This window comes from Pongo pygmaeus, chromosome 7 (genome assembly GCF_028885625.2).
Source record: "Pongo pygmaeus isolate AG05252 chromosome 7, NHGRI_mPonPyg2-v2.0_pri, whole genome shotgun sequence".
NCBI classification, from domain to species: domain Eukaryota; kingdom Metazoa; phylum Chordata; class Mammalia; order Primates; family Hominidae; genus Pongo; species Pongo pygmaeus.
In genome coordinates, this window is record NC_072380.2 from 93,334,282 (window position 1) to 93,354,261 (window position 19,980).

A 19,980-nucleotide genomic window follows, 5' to 3' on the forward strand; every position below is an offset into this window, starting at 1 on the left:
ACAAATTTTACAATATTCTGACTTTCTAGCATTCTTTAATTCTTACTTGTGAAATAGTATCTAAAGTTGAGAAATGGATTCATATTTCCATGGCTTACTTGACGGAGACAGACCATAGTTATTTCTCATTGAATATACCTTAAAGCAACTTCTGATGGACTGTCAAAGGAATTTCTGGTCTAATCGCACATGAGGACTGAGAATACTAGAATGATCAGCATTGGTTACTTAAAAGCCTAGGTTACTGTCTTCAAAAAGTGTATGTATTTAGGATAATCAATGAACAGGCCTTTTGAAGAGATCAGGCATGAGCAATAAAAAGGGGAGATACACCTTGGGCATATGGTGGTGTCATTAACTGGGATAGGAAATTCAGGAAGAGGAACTGATTTCAGGGTGGGAAATGGACATTTGAAGAAATCAGGTTGGAAAATGCTGATTTTAAGGTAGATATGGGGCATGGAAGAAATTTGGTGGGTGGCTAAATTTAGGAATCAAGATCTTATGAGAAAGGTTGAAAGTAGTGAGCAAGATCAGGGTATGCAAATGCTTTCTGTAAAGGGCCAGAGAGTAAACATTTTAGGCTTTGCAGGCCATAGGATCTCTCACATCTACTCAACTCTGACATTGTTGCACAAAAGCAGCCATCAACAGTAGCTAACGGATGAGTGTGCCTGTGTTCCAATAAAACTTTATTTACAAAAATAGGTGCCAGAATGTATTCAGCTTGCAGGTCATAGTTTGCCAACCCTAAATTAGATGGCAAATGAAGCCCTTGGAATGGATAAGATCACCCAGGAAGAACATATGTACATAAGGCAAATTTCTATGCTATGAAATTTGAAAACATGTAATTGTGAATTTCCATTCTGTTCAATAAGGATATACCCCATATACAAGGCCTTGCAGTCAGACAGATGGTTCCAAAACCCTGGCTCTGATTCATACTGACTGTGTGAGAAATGGGGCAGGTTATTTAACCTCTGAGGCTCAGATGCCTTGACTGCAAAATGAGGATAATGACTCTAACAGCTAACACGAGGCACAGGGTTCAAGAGTATATTAATATTTTCCTGTAATCCCAGCACTTTGGGAGTCCGAGGAAGGCAGATCACGAGGTCAGGAGATCGAAACCATCCTGGCTAACACGGTGAAACCCCCTCTCTACTAAAAATATAAAAAAAATTATCCAGGCGTGGTGGCGGGCGCCTGTAGTCCCAGCTACTCGGGAGGCTGAGGCAGGAGAGTGGGGTGAACCTGGGAGGCAGAGCTTGCAGTGAGCCAAGATGCGCCACTGCACTCCAGCCTGGGCAACAGAGCGAGACTCCATCTCAAAAAAAAAAAGAGTATATTAATATTTCTATCAATCCTCAGAATGAGATACTATTATCTGTTTTATAGATGAGTATACTAAGGCATAGGGGGCCGGAAAACATGTCTAAGTGACACAGCTGGTAAGTGGTGAAAGAGGTCTGATTCCAGCCCAAGGAGTCGGCCCTATACCCCTCACTCTCAATCATACCTACATTTCAAAAGCTCATGATGAAGACTGGATGGGAGAAGGGGGAACCTTTTATCACTGCCCTCGGTGTGTAGAAAGAACCCAATGTGGCCATTATTATTATTATAACCTTGAGGCACATCAATAGATTCAAGATACAATGACTAGGCCAAGGTCAGTCCTGTCCAAGACACTAACTCATCACTGAATTAATTTCTTTCTTTCTTTTTTTTTTGTTGACACAGGGTCTTGCTCTGGAGTGAGGCAGTGCAATGATAGCTCACTGCAGCCTACAACTCTAGGGCTCAAGTGATTCTCCCACCTCAGCCTCCCAAATAGCTGGGACTACAGGAATGTACCACCATGCCTGGCTAATTTTTAATTTTTTTTAAAGAGACATGGTCTCACTATGTTGCCCATACGGCAGTGCCATTAACTGGGATGGGAAATTCAGGAAGAGGAACTGATTTCAGGGTATAAAATAAACATTTGAAGAATTCAGTTTGGTAAATGAATGAAATGAATGAATTCATCCTGGGGTTCATATTTTTTTTGAAAAATTAAGAACTGACTTTAATTCCATCTTAGCAATAACTGATAGTTAAATACATTTAATAACTGAGTATGTTTCTGGGAAGAAAGTCATTGGTAGCTTGATGGGGATGGCATTGAATCTATAAGTTACCTTGGGCAGTATGGCCATTCTCACGATATTGATTCTTCCTATCCATGAGCATGGAATGTTCTTCCATTTGTTTGTGTCCTCTTTTATTTCATTGAGCGGTGGTTTGTAGTTCTCCTTGAAGAGGTCCTTCACATCCCTTGTAAGTTGGATTCCTAGGTATTTTATTCTCTTTGAAGCAACTGTGAATGGGAATTCACTCATGATTTGGCTCTCTGTTTGTCTGTTATTGGTGTATAAGAATGCTCGTGATTTTTGCACATTGATTTTGTATCCTGAGACTTTGCTGAAGTTGCTTATCAGCTTAAGGAGATTTGGAGCTGAGACGATGGGGTTTTCTATATATACAATCATGTCATCTGCAAACAGGGACAATCTGACTTCCTCTTTTCCTAACTGAATACCATTTATTTCTTTCTCCTGCCTGATTGCCCTGGCCAGAACTTCCAACAATATGTTGAAAAGGAGTGGTGAGAGAGGGCATCCCTGTCTTGTGCCAGTTTTCAAAGGGAATGCTTCCAGTTTTTGCCCATTCAGTATGATATTGGCTGTGGGTTTGTCATAAATAGCTCTTATTATTTTGAGATACGTCCCATCAATACCTAATTTATTGAAAGTTTTTAGCATGAAGGACTGTTGAATTTTGTCAAAGGGCTTTCTTCACAGAATTGGAAAAAACTACTTTAAAGTTCACATGGAACCAAAAAAAAGCCCACATTGCCAAGACAATCCTAAGCCAAAAGAACAAAGCTGGAGGCATCACGCTACCTGACTTCAAACTATACTACAAGGCTACAGTAACCAAAATAGCATGGTACTGGTACCAAAACAGAGATATAGACCAATGGAACAGAACAGAGCCCTCAGAAATAATACCACACATCTACAACCATCTGATCTTTGACAAATCTGACAAAAACAAGAAATGGGGAAAGGATTCCCTATTTAATAAATGGTGCTGGGAAAACTGGCTAGCCATATGTAGAAAGCTGAAACTGGATCCCTTCCTTACACCTTATACAAAAATTAATTCAAGATGGATTAAAGACTTACATGTTAGACCTAAAACCATAAAAACCCTAGAAGAAAACCTAGGCAATACCATTCAGGACATAGGTATGGGCAAGGACTTCATGTCTAAAACACCAAAAGCAATGGCAACAAAAGCCAAAATTGACAATGGGATCTAATTAAACTAAAGAGCTTCTGCACAGCAAAAGAAAATACCATCAGAGTGAACAGGCAACCTACAGAATGGGAGAAAATTTTCGCAACCTACTCATCTGACAAAGGGCTAATATCCAGAACCTACAAAGAACTCAAACAAATATACAAGAAAAAAACAAACAACCCCATCAAAAAGTGGGCAAAGGATATGAACAGACACTTCTCAAAAGAAGACATTTATGCAGCCAACAGACACATGAGAAAGTGCTCATCATCACTGGCCATCAGAGAAATGCAAATCAAAACCATAATGAGATACCATCTCACAACAGTTAGAATGGCAATCATTAAAAAGTCAGGAAACAACAGGTGCTGGAGAGGATGTGGAGAAATAGGAACACTTTTACACTGTTGGTGGGACTGTAAACTAGTTCAACCATTGTGGAAGACAGTGTGGCGATTCCTCAAGGGTCTAGAATTAGAAATACCATTTGACCCAGCCATCCCATTACTGGGCATATATCCAAAGGATTATAAATCATGCTGCTATAAAGACACATGCACACGTATGTTCATTGTGGCACTATTCACCCTAGCAAAGACTTGGAACCAATCCAAATGTCCATCAATGATAGACTGGATTAAGAAAATGTGGCACATATACACAGTGGAATACTAAGCAGCCAAAAAAAGGATGAGTTCATGTCCTTTGCAGGGACATGGATGAAGCTGAAAACCATCATTCACAGCAAACTACCGCAAGGACAAAAAACCAAACACCACATGTTCTCACTCATAGGTGGGAATTGAACAATGAGAACACTTGGACACAGGAAGGGGAACATCACACACGGGCCTGTCGTGGGGTGGGGGGAGAGGGGAGGGATAGCATTAGGAGATATACCTAATGCAAATGACGAGTTAATGGGTGAGCACACCAACATGGCACATGTATACATATGTAACAAACCTGCACATTGTGCACATGTACCCTAGAACTTAAAGTATAATAAAAAAATAACTGAGTATGTTTCATGTGATTATTAAATTTTTCAGAAATGTTTGGAAAAATAGTATCACTGGTAAAATGTACTAGAATATCAAAGTCCAGTCTTTTACTTATAACGTAAATCCCTTTTTCAAGTTAATGACTTTTCTTGTACTTCTTCCTACCATATATATAAATCCTTTGGTAGCCATTGTTTTACATATCAATAACAAAAGCAAAAATAACTCCAGTCCCATTAGTTAAACTCCTTGTCTAGCAGAAGGGAGTATTTACTGATAACAGTAAATACTGCCTTAAGGGAGGTATCAAAAACTTGCCAATAGAAGTGACATGGAAGGGATTAGGGAACTTTTTGCAGAGGACGGGAGATTTGAGCTGGACCTTAGTGCATATATAGGAATTGTTCAGTGAGAGATTTCTTTGTTAATTTTTCCCCAATCCTAATCTTAGTTCCTGCTAAGATTAAATGAGTGTTAAACCATAATCTACCATGGACCCAAAAAGGGACCTGTAGATTCTTATAGCAGTTTTGAACAACAGCAGCACAAAGAAAAGAAACCATCCTTCTGCAGTTTCAATGTGTGTACATAAAGGAGAATAAAGCAAAATTTACTAGCAATACTTGGGAAAAACAAATAAAAAATGCCAGGCAAGTGTAATAAAAGCTGATACTATTTTCTTTCTTAACATCCCCACTTAGGGGAAAGACAGACTGAAAATTAACAATAGAATTGATTTGGGGGTCCTTTTAAAGCTGGTGGTGTATGCCTGTAGGAGGCTAAGGCAGGAGGATCGCTTGAGCCCAGGAGTTGGAGGCTGCGCTGAGGTATGATTACACCATTACACTCCAACCTGGGCATCAGAGCAAGACCTTTTAAAGTTGGTATTAGAAATTCAGGCCAGGCCTGGTGGCTCATGCCTGTAATCACAATGCTTTGGGAGGCCAAAGTGAAAGGATCACTTGAGGCCAGGAGTTTGTGACCAGCCTGAGCAACACAGAAAGACCCTGTCTTTACGAAAGATAAAAAAGTAGCCAGGCATCGTGGCGTGCACCTGTAGTCCCAGCTACTTGGAGAGGCTAAGGAAGAAGGGTTGTTTGAGCCTAGGAGTTAGAGGCTGCACTGAGGTATGATTATACCATTGCACTCCAACCTGGGCAACAGAGCAAGATCCTGTCTCAAAAAAAAAAAAAATGGATCTTCTTAACTCAATAAGTGTTCTATATAACTATTTCTTTAATGATTGTCAGCATCTTAAATATATACTTCATTGCAAAAGGATTAAATACAGTTGTCCCTTGGTATCTGGGAGACTGGTTCCAGAACCCCCCTCAGATACCAAAATCCCCAGACACTTAAGTATATATACTTAAGTATATATATAGGCATAGTATTTGCATATAAACTATACACATCCTCCCATGTACTTTAAAACATGTCCAGATTACTTATAATACTTAATACAATGTAAATGCTATGTAAGTAGTTGATATACTGCATTGTTTAGAGAATAACAAGAAATAAAGTTTGTACACATTCAGTACAGAGGCAAGCATTCTTTTTTTTTTTTCTTTGAATACTTTGAATTAGAGGTTGGTTGAATCCATGGATGTGGAACCCAGAGATACAAAGGGCCAACTGTAAATGTTGTTTCTGTTTAGATAAAAATATTACAGCATTTTATAAAATTCAAATATGCCTGGGGTGCTATGTTACTACCAGAAATTGAAAGACCAGTATTTATAGCACAAAATTAAACATACCTCCTGCTTGGAAGAAGTAAATCAGGGTTTGTTTGCCTGGAGTCCTATAGATAGGTGCCAACAGGATCTTGGCCAACTTTCAGAGGGTCTGTAAACTACCTGCAATTATGTCAAATTTTCTGTGCATGTGTCTTTCTTCAGTCAGTCTAGAATATTCATTAGCTTCTCGAAGGAGTCTATTATCTCCCCATAGCTAAATCAGCCTCTGCAAAAAGGTCTCCCTAAAGCACATTTATCTTGCTTTAAAAGCCTAAGTATTTTGGGACTGGGTGTTGCAGCTCATGCCTGTAATCCTAGCACTTTGGGAGGCCAATTACTTAAGGTCAGTAGTTCGAGACGAGCCTGGCCAACATAGTGAAACCCCATCTCTACTAAAAATGCAAAAATTAGTTGGGTGTGGGAGTGCACACCTGTAATCCCAGCTACTTGTAGGGAGCTGAGGTAGGAAGATAGCTTGAACCCAGGAGGCGGAGGTTGTAGTGAGCCGAGATTGCACTACTGCACTCCAGCCTGGGCAAAAAGAGTGAGACTCCATCTAAAAAAAAAAAAGCCTAAGTATTTTTTTAACCCCCTGCCTCTGAAAAAAATTTAAAAATCTGATTATCCATCCAAATTAAGCAAGTAAATATTTGTGTTTCTGCACTAGACCACTGGTGTTAGATCAAAAAATAAAAATTTTGTCCATTAGTAAGAAGGCAGGGTTACTCATTCTTAACTTAGCATTGTAAAACAATTCAGTGTTTTCAGGCATCTAGCTTTTTTATAAAACTCAAAAGAGACAAAAATCAATAAATACCCTGAGCTAAGGACTTCTGAAATGTGTAACTATTAATTAGTATACCTAACTTTTAAATTAATCTATACAATTAACTCTACCTAAAAGTCAAAGAGCAGAGCAGCCACGGATGTTTTTCTTACAGGTTGATTATTTTTTTTAGATAAACCACAGCAAGTTGATGGCAAAATTAAAGGATTGAGAATTCCTGCTATTCCATTCACAGGCAATAATCCATTCTCTTAATAAATGAAAGGTATTTTAGAATAGAAGAAAGCTATTCTTTCCAGAACAAAATAAATTTCTCTCAGGGATTAGATTTTGGAGACTTTATGGCATGTACAAAAGGCTTTTGATATATTCCCCTGCTAATTTAATTTACTGCCTTTGCTCTGTTAATAGCCAGAACCAGTTTGGAATACCTTCTCTATATTATTGAAAATCAATGAGCAGGAGTCTCACTAGTACTTTGAGGCCACTAATGTATAAGAGGTCACTACTTCAAAGTGTGAAAGATGGTTGAAAACAAGTTGAGCTTAAATTAGGGAGTAAGTAGCAAAGGCCTTGAGATTCAAAAGCTGTTTTTTGTTTTACCTGAAACTATCCATAAGCATTACCTTTGATGACCACAGAACCAACATTTGCTTGTGTTAACCTGAAATGAGGGCCCATAAAATTGTATTTAACAGGCTCTACAGCAGCCTCTCTGCTCCCTTGAAAGAATAGCTTCATTCATACACGTTCCAAATTATATCTGTTTTGCATAAATGAAGTAGACTTTGTAGAAAAGACTGGATTCATTATCATGTAAAATACAGCCATTAGCAGAAAATCTAGTAACTCTATTCCCAGACATAACAAGATTAGACTCAGGCTACTGGGCTGGAAGTGGGGGGATGAGAAGTGAAGTGTTCTTAAAGCCTTCCTTCTTACAGCATTACTCATGGGGGTAAATTAAATAAAAGTACCAAAAAAGGAAGCTACAACACGCTATTACTCAGGTCTACCATCAGAGCAGAACATTCTGGCCAATTGATCTTGAGGGTTAACACCAGCATAGGAAAGACTTAAAGGTCTATACATTCCTCTCTCAAAACCTTTCTTAAGCTCTCTTGCAGCTGGAAAATTTGATAGGACTCACTTGCCACAAATGCTTATCATGTTGACATACAGTAGTTGTGTTATCATCATACTAATCAGATGCTGCAACCAGGGAGTAAAGGCTGGTTAATGACGGAAATTCAGAGAATACAGTACCACAGATTCCAAAACAAGGGCCTGATTCTGGGCAATGATGATGAAATGCTCTCAAGGTCAGGCGCAGGGGTAGGTCCAAAGGAGAAAGCCCGCATATGGAACACCTAAAGAATGCCTACTCAATGCCAGGTACAGCTCCAGGCACTCAGGACACGGGGTGAACAAAACAGATGGGGTCTTAGCACCTTGTAGGTGAAGACTGACAAAAGACATCTTAGCACCTTGTAGGTGAAGACTGACAAAAGACTAACACCAAAGTATCAGATAGGGAACATTTAAAAGGTAAAAAAGGAAAGGTGAGAGTGTTTTGTGGGGTTTCCTGAGCCATGGATGCTTGGGGAACTCCTCTCTGAGAAGGTAGGCCTTAAGCGGAGATCTGAATGACAAGAAGGAGCCATCCTCTATGCTTTCAACCTATAAAAGCCATCTTTCATGGGAAAAGGATGATAGACAGCAAATGGGAGGAAGCAGTTTAGTCTTGTAATTCAGTGGTTTTCAACATTTTTGGTGTCTTTGAGGCATATTTTCAAATATTACCATATTTATTATATTAAGGGATTATAAAACAAAGCAATTTAAAATGAGTCGACAATAATTACAATCCAGCCACTCTCGACACTTCAGCTAACAACACCTCAGTTATCTATAAAAGCACCCACACTCATCGCGATAGTCACCAGTTGACATCAATTCTGAGGTGCTATCTGTGGTCTATGCCACATTCTCATATACTCAGGAGGCAAACTTAACTCTGTTAAAGTAAATGGAAGTTCTTTTGTTAGCAGAAGTTTAAGAACACACTAAACTCCTTGCATTCTCACTTGTTTTCTGCAAACATAACCTGTTTGGTCTCATACTTGTCTAACAACATCTTAATGGTATATATACATTTTATAAACTACATATATTCAGCTATAAAAAATACATGTAAACATTCATATTGGCAGCATGCCTTTGGGCTGTGGGGCATCAGATGGGTAATGGCAAAGGATCACATGAATGAAATCGCAAACCTATTTCTAATTTTCTAAGTTTTCCAGCTATCCCATTATCAGATATTTTTCATTTTTCACATAAATCTCAATCTTTTGGTTCTTCCCTTATAAGAAACATTAGAAAAACAATTTATTTATTTAATTTACCGCTGGCTGATTTGTCATAGTTAAAGCCACCACAGACAGGGTTAACTTTATCCTTTCAACAGAAATCTTTTTTTTTTTTTTTTTTTTTTTAAGAGATGGGGTTTCTTTGCCCAGGCTGGAGTGCATAGTTCACTGCAGCCTCAAACTCCAGGACTCAGGTGATCCTCCCACCTCAGCCTCTTGAGTCGATGGGATTAAGGGCACAAGTCTTTCATCAGGAATCTTCAGAAGCACATTAGCACCATAATTAAATTTCACTATGGCTGTTCTAAAATCTATTTTAGAAAATATTACGAAATTATGAGCGTTTCCTGCTTGGCAAAGTGCTATGCCACATAGCATTTTATTTATTTTAAAAATCCACTAAATAAAGGGAGAAAGAGAAGATGATGAAAAAAGTGAAAGGAAGGAAATATGTAAGTGGAGGAATAGTGCAGAGCTGCCCCTTTTCTTAGTCATGAATAACTATGAGAAACTTGGAATTTAAATATCTAAAATGAAAGCCCTATTTGGAACTGAGTCATCTCTCCCGGTGGGCCTGGGCAGGGCCGTTCCAGCCTGTGTGGTCTCCTCTATTCGAGGCTCAGATAAGGCCATGACAGCCAGGTGCTTCCTTCTTAGGGCAATATTGGTACTAAGCAGTTGAGGGAGGGTTTTTATTCCTAAAGTGGCAGGCCCACAAAAGAAGTATCTGTTTTCATGACATGAAAAAGGAATATGGAAGGCAGCCACAGCTTCATTAAACCTTGCTCAAGAGACTGGTCTGAAGCTCTCTGCAACTGAACAGGAGAGGCCTCAGTGAGCATCTCTGGCCACCTGCAAGACACAAAGACCCAACAGGGAAATTCTTTCTCCACTGGTGAGGATGGAGCTTTCATAAGACGGAGTGGGAGTCTCTAAAAAAATTTTTTTAAAGTTTTTTTTTAAGTACTAGAACCTGTGGTTGATCCTAGAAATCCAGCATTCAAAATCACCTTATGTTAGTAATTTGGATGTGACAGGTGTCTGGCTGTGAAAGTATCACTCCATTAATGACTAGGTGTTTCACGAAAAGGTCATATATGCAAAGCAACCCCCAAACACAGAAGGAGTCAAGAAACCAAAGAAGGAGGCAGACAAGTCCATCTTGTCATTACAGGGTGATTTTATTGGGGAACTTATGGACAGGAGCATGGTCTTGGGTAGCCACAAGACAAGTAGATCTCCTCGTCATTAGACCCCCAGACCCAAGGATTATATACCCAGGGAAGGGGTACACATGCTCCAGAGGAAATGAGCAGGAATTTGATCTAAAGGCAGGATTTACAGTAAGTACCAGTATATCAAGGTTGATCTGCTCTAAGGGCAGGATTTATGGTAGGTATATGCTCTTACACAAGGAATAAAAAAACTGGAAATCTCAGAGCATTCCTGGAACTGTTAATAAGAAGTCAACATGGTAGATTAGCTTACAAGATAGAATTACTTTAGCTTCCACACCGGGGTTGACTTGGGGAGCCAAGAGGACCTCTAAAGCAGTGGTCCCCAACCATTCTGGCACCAGGGACCGGTTTCATGGAAGACAATTTTTCCACAGACAGGGGGCGTGGGGATGTTTTCAGGATGAAACTGTTCCACTCAGATCATCATAAGGAGTGCACAACCTAGATCCCTCACATGTGCAGTTCACAAGAGTCCGTGCTTCTGTGAGAATCTAATGCCACCACTGATCTGACAGGAGGCTGGCCCACCACTCACCTCCTGCTGTGTGGCCTAGTTCCTGCAAAGGCTGAAAACCCCTGCTCTAAAGGAACCAAACACAGGGTCAAGGAGGATGACTTCCTAATCAGCTTCCTATAGGAGTGCATAATTAATTAATGCTAAAAGAGCAAAAACATACTATTAAAGAATATAAAGCAGATTATATTGGAAGAATGTAGAAAAAGACCTTGAAGGACTTAACTAAAGCTAATTAGAAAACCTAACACACAGACCTTAACATAAACGGTTAGATTCCAAACAGCTAACTCTCTCTTCTTCAAATAGGTCCTCTAGTGTGCTTTTCATGTCAGGCACCTCGGGTTTCTACTGAAGCAGAGACCGCAGCCTCGGTCCTCCAAAAGTAGTTCTTGTGATCTTCTCAAGACATCCATTCAAGAAGTGAATAGCAATCAATGCTCTTGGAGCTTAATGGGAAAAACTCGAAGACACTGACATGCCACCAGGTTATCTCCATGCCTGAGGCTGATGAGGCAAAGGAGAACAACTGTGACCAGCAGTGAACAGGTACTGTAGTGAATGGCATTATATGCTTTCCCTTCTAATTCCTAGAACCCTCTTCTGAAGAGGCTCCCAATGTAGCTACCAGTAGAGAGGAAACAGCAGAGATCCAAAGAGACAGCACCTTCAAGGCTTCTCCCAAACCTCTGGCAAGGGATCTGGGCATCCTGGGAGCCACAGACCTGGCAGAGCACCAGCTGCTCTCGGGGGGAGGTGCTCAAGGCCCCAGCCTCTAACTGGAGCTGTGTCCTCCCTGGCCCCCTTGGTGTCCTCAATGGCACAATTTCTAAGAAAACTGTGTGGCTCCTGGTAGCTGAGCTAATCATCTGAAATCTTTTCACAGAAAGCCACAGGCTTTTAAAACTGGAACAAACCTTATTCTTCATGAAGAAATAATCCTCACTTCTGCATTCTTTTTTTTCTCTTTTCACTTCCTTTTCTTCTTCTTCTTTTTTTTTAATATCAACTAGTTACTTTCAAAAGGAAGAGTCCTGATGTATGGAAGTCTATGGAAATCCAGAAGTGAATATCTGCCAATTTCTCACAAACTCACTGTTGTTTAAATTAGGAAAAAAACAACAATATAAACAAAATGTCCCAAAGAGGTTCAGAAACTTGCCATAGGTAACAAAGCAGCCAAGAGTGGACAATGAAACTAGCTTTTACGTCACCTGACTCTCCAGCCAGTTCTACTATGCTAAGATCAGACCGCTAATAAAAAACTGGATATTTAAAATTCCAAAAGGTGCCATTCTAGCCATTAGAAGCATTTTTCAACCATAGGGAAAAAAATCAGTTAATGTTGAGGGAAAAGTCAGGGCATATTTTAAGTTAAAAAAGTCTAACAATAATCTTTATATCATAAACACTTTTAAAACAGAATAGACTATGTATTATATATATATGTATATATATATATGCATGCGTATGTGTGTGTGTGTATATATATGTTGATATATACATCATATGTCATATATATATATCAACAAAAGGAGTACACTTTTAGGATTACACTTGACTTACATGGCCTAGCTACACAGAGAGCTGTTCCATGTATTATAACACACCAACAAGTACATAGGGTTATTCCAAAGAGAATGAAGTATCCCAAAGTGAACACTCTCATGTTAACTGCCCCTTGGGCAGAAGTGCCCATCCTTTGGGCCAGGGAGCAGAATTACAGGGGACAGATCAACAGGGCCACTATATCCTTCCGGAGCAAGCTGACATTTGGTGTCAACAAGAGATTGTGGCTGAAGCTTTGATTCTATCCAGCCTGCTGTTCCAACAACCCATTGTGCATCAGACACAATCATGGCTTGGCTTCAGTCACAATGTATTTAGGTCCATTTGCAAAGTAGCATAGAAAACAGGGGAGTAAAACTTAACGATATGCTGAAATGTTCCTTTTATACTTGGAAGCGTCGCAAATGCACTTTTTTGCTTATGAGGATACCCTCTAGCATCAGAACACGGATTTTTGAGTGTTACAAAAGCTCTTCTTATTGTGCCTGCACCACAGATTTACACTGCTGTAACTCCTGTCAGACATCATCTTAGCTTTATGAATAAATAAAACTATGCCCTAGGGAAACATTGATTTAAGAGGAAAAATCAATACCCATCTAGCATGCAATAGACTTGAGCTTTAAGGCAGCTTATTCCCAAAGTACAATACAATATGAAGTGTAAAACCATACTTTTTGCTTCCTAATAAAGGATGAGTGAGAATATGTGAAATTGGCAGGCAAATACTTGCTTTCCATCGTCCTCAGAATATCAGGAGTCATCTTTTCCTCTTAAAAGTATCTTAGTTGATATTTCAAAAGAGGAAAGAGAAAGGGAGAAAGAAAAAAGGGATAGGTGAAGCCGTAGTGGCAAAATCTTGATACTCTGTGAATCTAGACTGTGAATATGTAAGGACTCAGTGATTCTCTCCTGTGTGTATAAAATTTTTCATCATAAGCAGTTTAAAAGTATGAGGCTGGGCATGGTGGTTCATGCCTGCAATCCCAGCATTTTGGGAAGCCAAAGTGGGAGGCTCACTTGAGCCCAGGAGTTTGAGATCAGCATGGGCAATATGGTGAGACCCCATCTCTACAAAAAATAAAAAAACTAGCCAGGCATGGTGGCATGTGCCTGTATTCCTAGCTACCTGGAAGGTTGAGGTAGGAGGATCTCTTGAGCTCAGGGGTTTGAGGCTACAGTGAGCTATGTCCAGCCTGGGCCACAAAGTGAGACCCTGTCTCTAAAAGCAAACAAAACCAAAAGGAATTTAAAAATTATGTATGTTTTCTTGGGAAAAATTCTCAGGGAAAAATATCAGCCAAGATGCTAACAATGGTTCTCTTTGGGTAATGGATTCACAAGGAAACTTTTTCTTCCTTGAGAGTATTAAATTTTCCAACTATCGTGACTATGTATATGCTTTATAGTTCAGAAAACACACACACACAATAAACACAAGGAAGGACAGCAAAAAGAAAATGAAAGATTAATTAGACTGACTGCAAAGTATTTTGTTGACTACTGGCCTAGAGATAGCTAAGATTTATACTGTAACACTTATTTATATTCTAGGCCAACTCTTTCTTACTGCTCTTGGATGTTTTTCAGGGCATAAGCAGGCTGCTATTAAAATTGACTGATTTAAAAAATAAAGCTAACAGCTTATGCTGAAATTAACCTCATCTTTGTGAGCCAAAGATCAAATGTGAGACAAAAGCTGGCTAGAGTCATCATTTCCTCAGCTCGGCAATCACCTTACAACCTAAGACCATTGTCACAGTGGAGACAGTTGTTAAAAGTTCTGACAAGCCCTGCGGTAACCTTTGATTACGAAGCCATTCCAGAAAGCCAAGGCTCTTGCTTAGAATTGGTTTGAATTAAAAATGAATCCCATTATTTTCCCCTAGGTCCTCAAAGATGCAGTTCATCACTAATTGTGTTAACTCTGGCCTCTCAAGAAACACACTTATTTGTTAATTCAGCTTAGGAGTGCACATCTCCCTGGATGGTTGCTGATTCTGTGTTCTCTTTGCTTGTGTTTCTCTTTTTTGGGCGGCAATCCTAGCTCACTGAAACCTCTGCCTCCTGGGCTCAAGCAATTCTTGTGCCTCACAGCCTCCCAAGTAGCTGGGATTACGAGTGTGCAACACCATGTCCAGCTAATTTTTGTATTTTTAGTAAAGACGGGGTTTCACCATGTTGGCCAGGCTGGTCTCGAACTCCTGGACTCAAGTTATCTGCTCACCTCTGCCTCCTAGAGTGCTGGGATTACAGGCGTGAGCCACCGCACCCAGCCTGCTTTGCTTATGTTTCTAATAACTGGAAAGAACAACTCTGGAAGTTTGAAATATATTTCCAAGGCACAGGCACACTGGAAGCCTGAAAATGGGTTGGGGCAATTTAAAATTTTGAATTTCAAATTAAAACATCATAAAGTCGCTACTATTATCACTAAAGTTGGTGGAGATAGTGTCTGAATCTACTTCCACTGTGGAAATGATACACAATTACAAGTTTCAAAAGAATGTAGCCACCATGTTAGTTCTGATCTCAGCAGAAGAGGGAAAGGGGACGTAAATTGGTTTTGGTGGCACTTCTTTAACGTAGCGAAAATAACAAGCAAAGCATTATTGTTGAGAAGAATGCTTATATTTAGTCAGAAAAAAAGCACAGCTTGAGATAAATTACTTTTCATGAATTCTATCTTCTTTATTACACTGTCAGAGATATATTCATTTACAGAAATTAGAGCATCCACTGTGTGTTACTATGCTCCAGGCATTTATTAGATGTTGTAGGTACTAAAATAAGATACAAACGTTGCCCTCAAGCTTAGCTTCTATAGGAGGGTCAGATGGAGTAAAACTCAACAAGTCAGCCATGTAAAAAAAAAGTACCACACAACGCTTTCCAGAAATTGGGAGGAATGTGATTCTACTACAGAAGCATGTGATGCCTATTCTAAAGTATATAGACTCTTGAGTTAAATCTTAATTACCCCCAACTGGAAAATGCTCTACATTTCAGGCCATAATAATGTGTGTAAGGCGAGCAGCTCTAGTGGAAATGGAAATGCATTAAAGAAAATGTCTAATCCCTGAATCAAGATTCTTGTCAAATATTAGGAGATCAGAGGAAGGCGTTTTTACAGTGTGGATAATCAAAGGTCTTAATGCACTGATTCTTTAGCCTAAGTTAACTAACAACAGGCAGGCTGATTTTCAGGATCTGCGGTTATATTTAGAAAGACTGTGGTCTCAGAGGGGAACCAAAATAACCCTGAAATAACTCCCTGCTCTCCTAAGAGGAAAGGGTTACTCTGGCAAGAGAAGGAATTTCTCAGTAAGTTGAAGCAAAGATTTAATTAAAAGACAGTGGCCTATTTTACAAGGTTCCTTTGGTGAAGAGATTGGGAAAACTTAGACCAGATGAATTCCTTTCCAGGCCATACAGGCATTGGATAATGATTTAAAATGAATATGAGTCAGGCAGGCCATAACACTTGAGGTTTGTAAAATAAATCTTTCAGATGGGTGGACATAGTGCTTCGAAGTCCAGGATTCATTATAAAAACTGATAACCATTGTAGTAAATGAATTCCTAAAATAAAAGACAGAATGTCTTTGTGTTAACCTGTTCATTTAGTCTGAATGTTTTTCCTGCATTTGGTCTGTTCACAGAAGATGACCCAAGGTCATTAAGGAATTATTAACATAACTTTATCATCAGCACAAAATGAGATTATTAATACCATGAATAATGATAACCAAAAACACAGCCTCATATATTTTTGGTGGTGGTGGCAGTGAGCACTGTGTATCCTTTTAATCTCTCTATCAAGCCCATGAGACTACCCGATTATTATCCCTGTCTCAAAGATGAGGAAAGAGATTGAGAGAGAGTAGGCATTTAGCCCAACTTCACAGAGGCTTTACAAAGCTAAGCCATGGTTGGGCTTACCACCAATCAAAGGGAAACATCATGTTGTAGGAAGTATACCCACTGGCGTCTTGATTTCCATCGCAGAAGACCTAAGTTGCTAAATTCAAATCAGACTAGCTCATTCCCTGGACGTTTTTCAGCTTAGAAGCTGTGTGTCTGCAGACTTAACCCAACAGTCTTTAAATCAACAACTGATGCATGCAAAGTTAAACTAAAAGCCAGTTTGAATGAGTAATAATGTAGAATAAACCAGATAAATAAATACTTTGAAATCACCTTTTCCCAGCAATGAAGTTGTGGCCAGCTGCCGAAATAGGAGAAAAACCTCGTGTTTTCTGGAAAAGAAACACAAGAGAAAACAATTTCAAAATTCTGAACTGGATTAAAACTGCAACAATTAAGAGTAAAATGATCATCTTGTTACTTACTTATTTAAGATTTGGTCAACAGTAAGCAACTGAAAAAGGATTATTTAATTAGCTTTTACTGTTTTAATACTATAATAAAAGAATGTTAAAAAGCAAAAGCTAAAACTTGCTCTTGAAATATCCAGACCTATATGTTATCCCTAATTTTATACATGTAGAAAAGTAAAAATGATGGTATTAATCGCATGTAGTAATAAATTATGTCCATACTTCGTTTTAATCATTGCTGCCTTCTAACTCAATCCCACCAATGATAACAGTAACTAGGAGTCATCATCAGCACTGCACCTGCACACCTCAAACACAGACCCCTAGAGCCCATGGGCAATGTACATGGATTAAGCAAAAACAAAACTGGTTGTATGCCTCAAGAAGATGAAAGTCTTTTCAGCAAAAAAAAAAAAAAAAAAAAAAGGTGAAACAAAATTGTATAGAGACATGTGATAATTGTTATATTTAGCTATATTATTTAATGTCTTCATCTTGAAATATGCTGTATTTTTGTTAACATGGCTTCTTATGCTTAAAAATAAAACTATCACTTATAAAGATCACTTCTCCAAGAATAAGTGTGATTTGAGTTTGAGGAATGTAATCTCAAATCGAAAATTCTGTTTTTGTAGAACTGTGCATCTAAGTAGACATCTGAAAATATGCTAAGTGGAAGTAAAAAGCATGGGTAGTTAAAGAATGAACCTAATAACAAGACTGAATTTTCTCAGGAGAAATATCCACTGGGGGAAACTGGTGCCTCCTCTCCCCTCTTTTCTTTTTTGGTAAAGTTTAAAAGAAAAGAAAGAGCTATTTCTTAGAAGAAATGAAAAGCAAAGCAACATTTGAAAGACCAAATAGTCAAGCTGACAATAAGCAAGGTGGTAATTCCTCCATGAGCTCCAGTGTCAGACTCCACAGTGGCCAGCAAGACATGAACCCCCAGACTCTTAACCCATGTGGTCTAAGAGCCGCCTGAATATGAGTACCAAGAGAAAAGTGCAGTAGAAGGTGAGAGAAGGTTCCATGCCAAGAGAGGCAGTAGAATGGCAAAGAACCCATTTGCCAAGAGTCCACACGCAACGAAGAAAAGCAATGGAAACTCTCTTCTCTTGGCCTTTTGCTGGGAAATCCGACATCCTGAGCTACTAAGCATTATGGCTCAACAACACTGTGGGTGCTGGGAAATTTCCCCACCAGTCTGAAAACCTATCATTTATAAAACCAGGAGGATGCATTTCAAGCTCCAAACAATTGCATTGGGAACAAGTATTTGGGAATAGTACCTGTTCAAAAGTGGAGAAACAATTATTTTGAGAGGCTGCTAGTGGAGTCTAAAACACTGCCAAATCTGTTTAATAAACACTTACTGATAAATCTCTGTGCTACATACAAGGGGCACACAAAGGCAAAGATGACAAGGCCCAGTTCAGAAGCCCAAGTTACAAGTAAGTAGCACAATACAGAGAGACACAAAGGATAAGAGGAGTATGAACAGGTTGTGAATACAGTACAGAAAAGAGCAGGACAGTTTGGCTCTGGAGGTCCCCATCCGTGCTTGTTCTCCACAGCCCTTGTGACAAAACCCAAGCCCCTGGCATTGTGACAATCTCCCCATCACAGTGCCCAGCCTGTCCAGTGTCATCTCATCATCCTCACTGCCCTCCTGAGTCCTCCGTGCCTCTGCCACCCTATTTGCTTTAGAGGCTAACCAGTATAGAAGGGTGAACAGACTAGCGGCACAGGGACCCACTGAGATGTGTGCTCCCCTTCAGCTGCACTCACCAGTGTAGGTGAAGATGTGGTGTGGGGAGACAGCTGGGTTATGCAGGGTTGGGGTTTTGCTAGTGAGTATATCTAATAAAGCACTTGTTTTTAAGCTGGAAACTAGTGTGCTTGTAAAGAGTCGGTGAATCCTGGCACCTGATAGGTGGGTCCTCCAACTTGTTCCAACCTCCTGTCCCACTGTGTCCTCAGCCAGTCACATCCTTCTCAGTCCTCTCCTTCCTCATTTAGAGTCTAATGAGGAAATAACTATACACACCAATGTAAAATACATGCTTTAAAACAGGGCTTTCAACCCTGGCCTTGCTGACATTTGGGGCTGGAGAATTCTTTGTTTTGAGGGGTTAGCATTTCCTACCCTGAGTTGTAGCAAACAAAAATGTCTCCAGATTTCAACAAATATCCCCTTAGGAGCAAAATCATCCCCATGTTGAAAATCACTGGTCTAAAATGAATGATGACTTATTAAAACACAATAATTTGAGCATAGCGGCTCACACCTATAATCCCAGCTACTTAGGAGGCTGAGGTGACAGGATTGCTTGAGCCCAGGATTTTGAGGCTGCAGTGATCTATGTTATGCCACTACACTCCAGTCTGGGCAACAGACTGAGGGCATCTCTTAAACACAAAAACATACTCACATACTCTCATATTTATATCTTAACTTTCATATCATGCAGAAAACCAGTAGTGTGGATGGGGACCATTGGAAAGGGCATAGATGAGGGAGTGGGTGCATGTAAAAAGCACCTGTTGTATTCTCAACCCTGCATGAGGTCAGTTATCTCATCCAATACACACAAAACACCCCCCTGTGCTTTTCCCTCTGCGTCACAGCTGCTCAAAACCTTGAGAGGCAATGATTTAGTGCATGCTAACAATGTTATTAAAAGCAGAACTCTTCAAAATGAAATAAAAAGTATTGCTAGATATGCCTTTCCTTCACTTTCAGTAGACTGAACACCTGACTCCTTGAGAATGACCAGCACAACACATTTTCATGGCAATCAACTTCATTCTGTGCAGTCTTAGGACATTTCCACTGCCAACTTGTCCTGTGGTTGTTTTCATCATGATTGGCCCACATGGAGTCCTAGGCGTAGCCATGATATATCTCTTTTCCTCAAACCACAGCGAATTAGGCATATTTAGCCTGCAGATCTGTAAAATGGAACTGGTTACAGCTCTGCTAGTGTCCTAGGTGAGGATGACAATGCTACGGAGTGCAGAGCAGGGTCGGGTGGTTAAATCCTGACTCACACTACCAAC

General features: G+C 39.7%; 1 protein-coding gene across 2 annotated transcripts in view; it reads right to left on the reverse strand.

Moving 5' to 3' along the window:
* PAG1 (phosphoprotein membrane anchor with glycosphingolipid microdomains 1) overlaps positions 1-19,980 on the reverse strand; it is a 152,718-nt gene that overhangs the window by 94,252 nt on the left and 38,486 nt on the right. For both annotated transcript variants that reach the window (XM_054498164.2, XM_054498165.2), the window contains exon 2: positions 16,781-16,839. The gene's annotated coding sequence lies outside the window, so the exon portion shown is untranslated. The remainder of the gene's footprint in view (positions 1-16,780; positions 16,840-19,980) is intronic.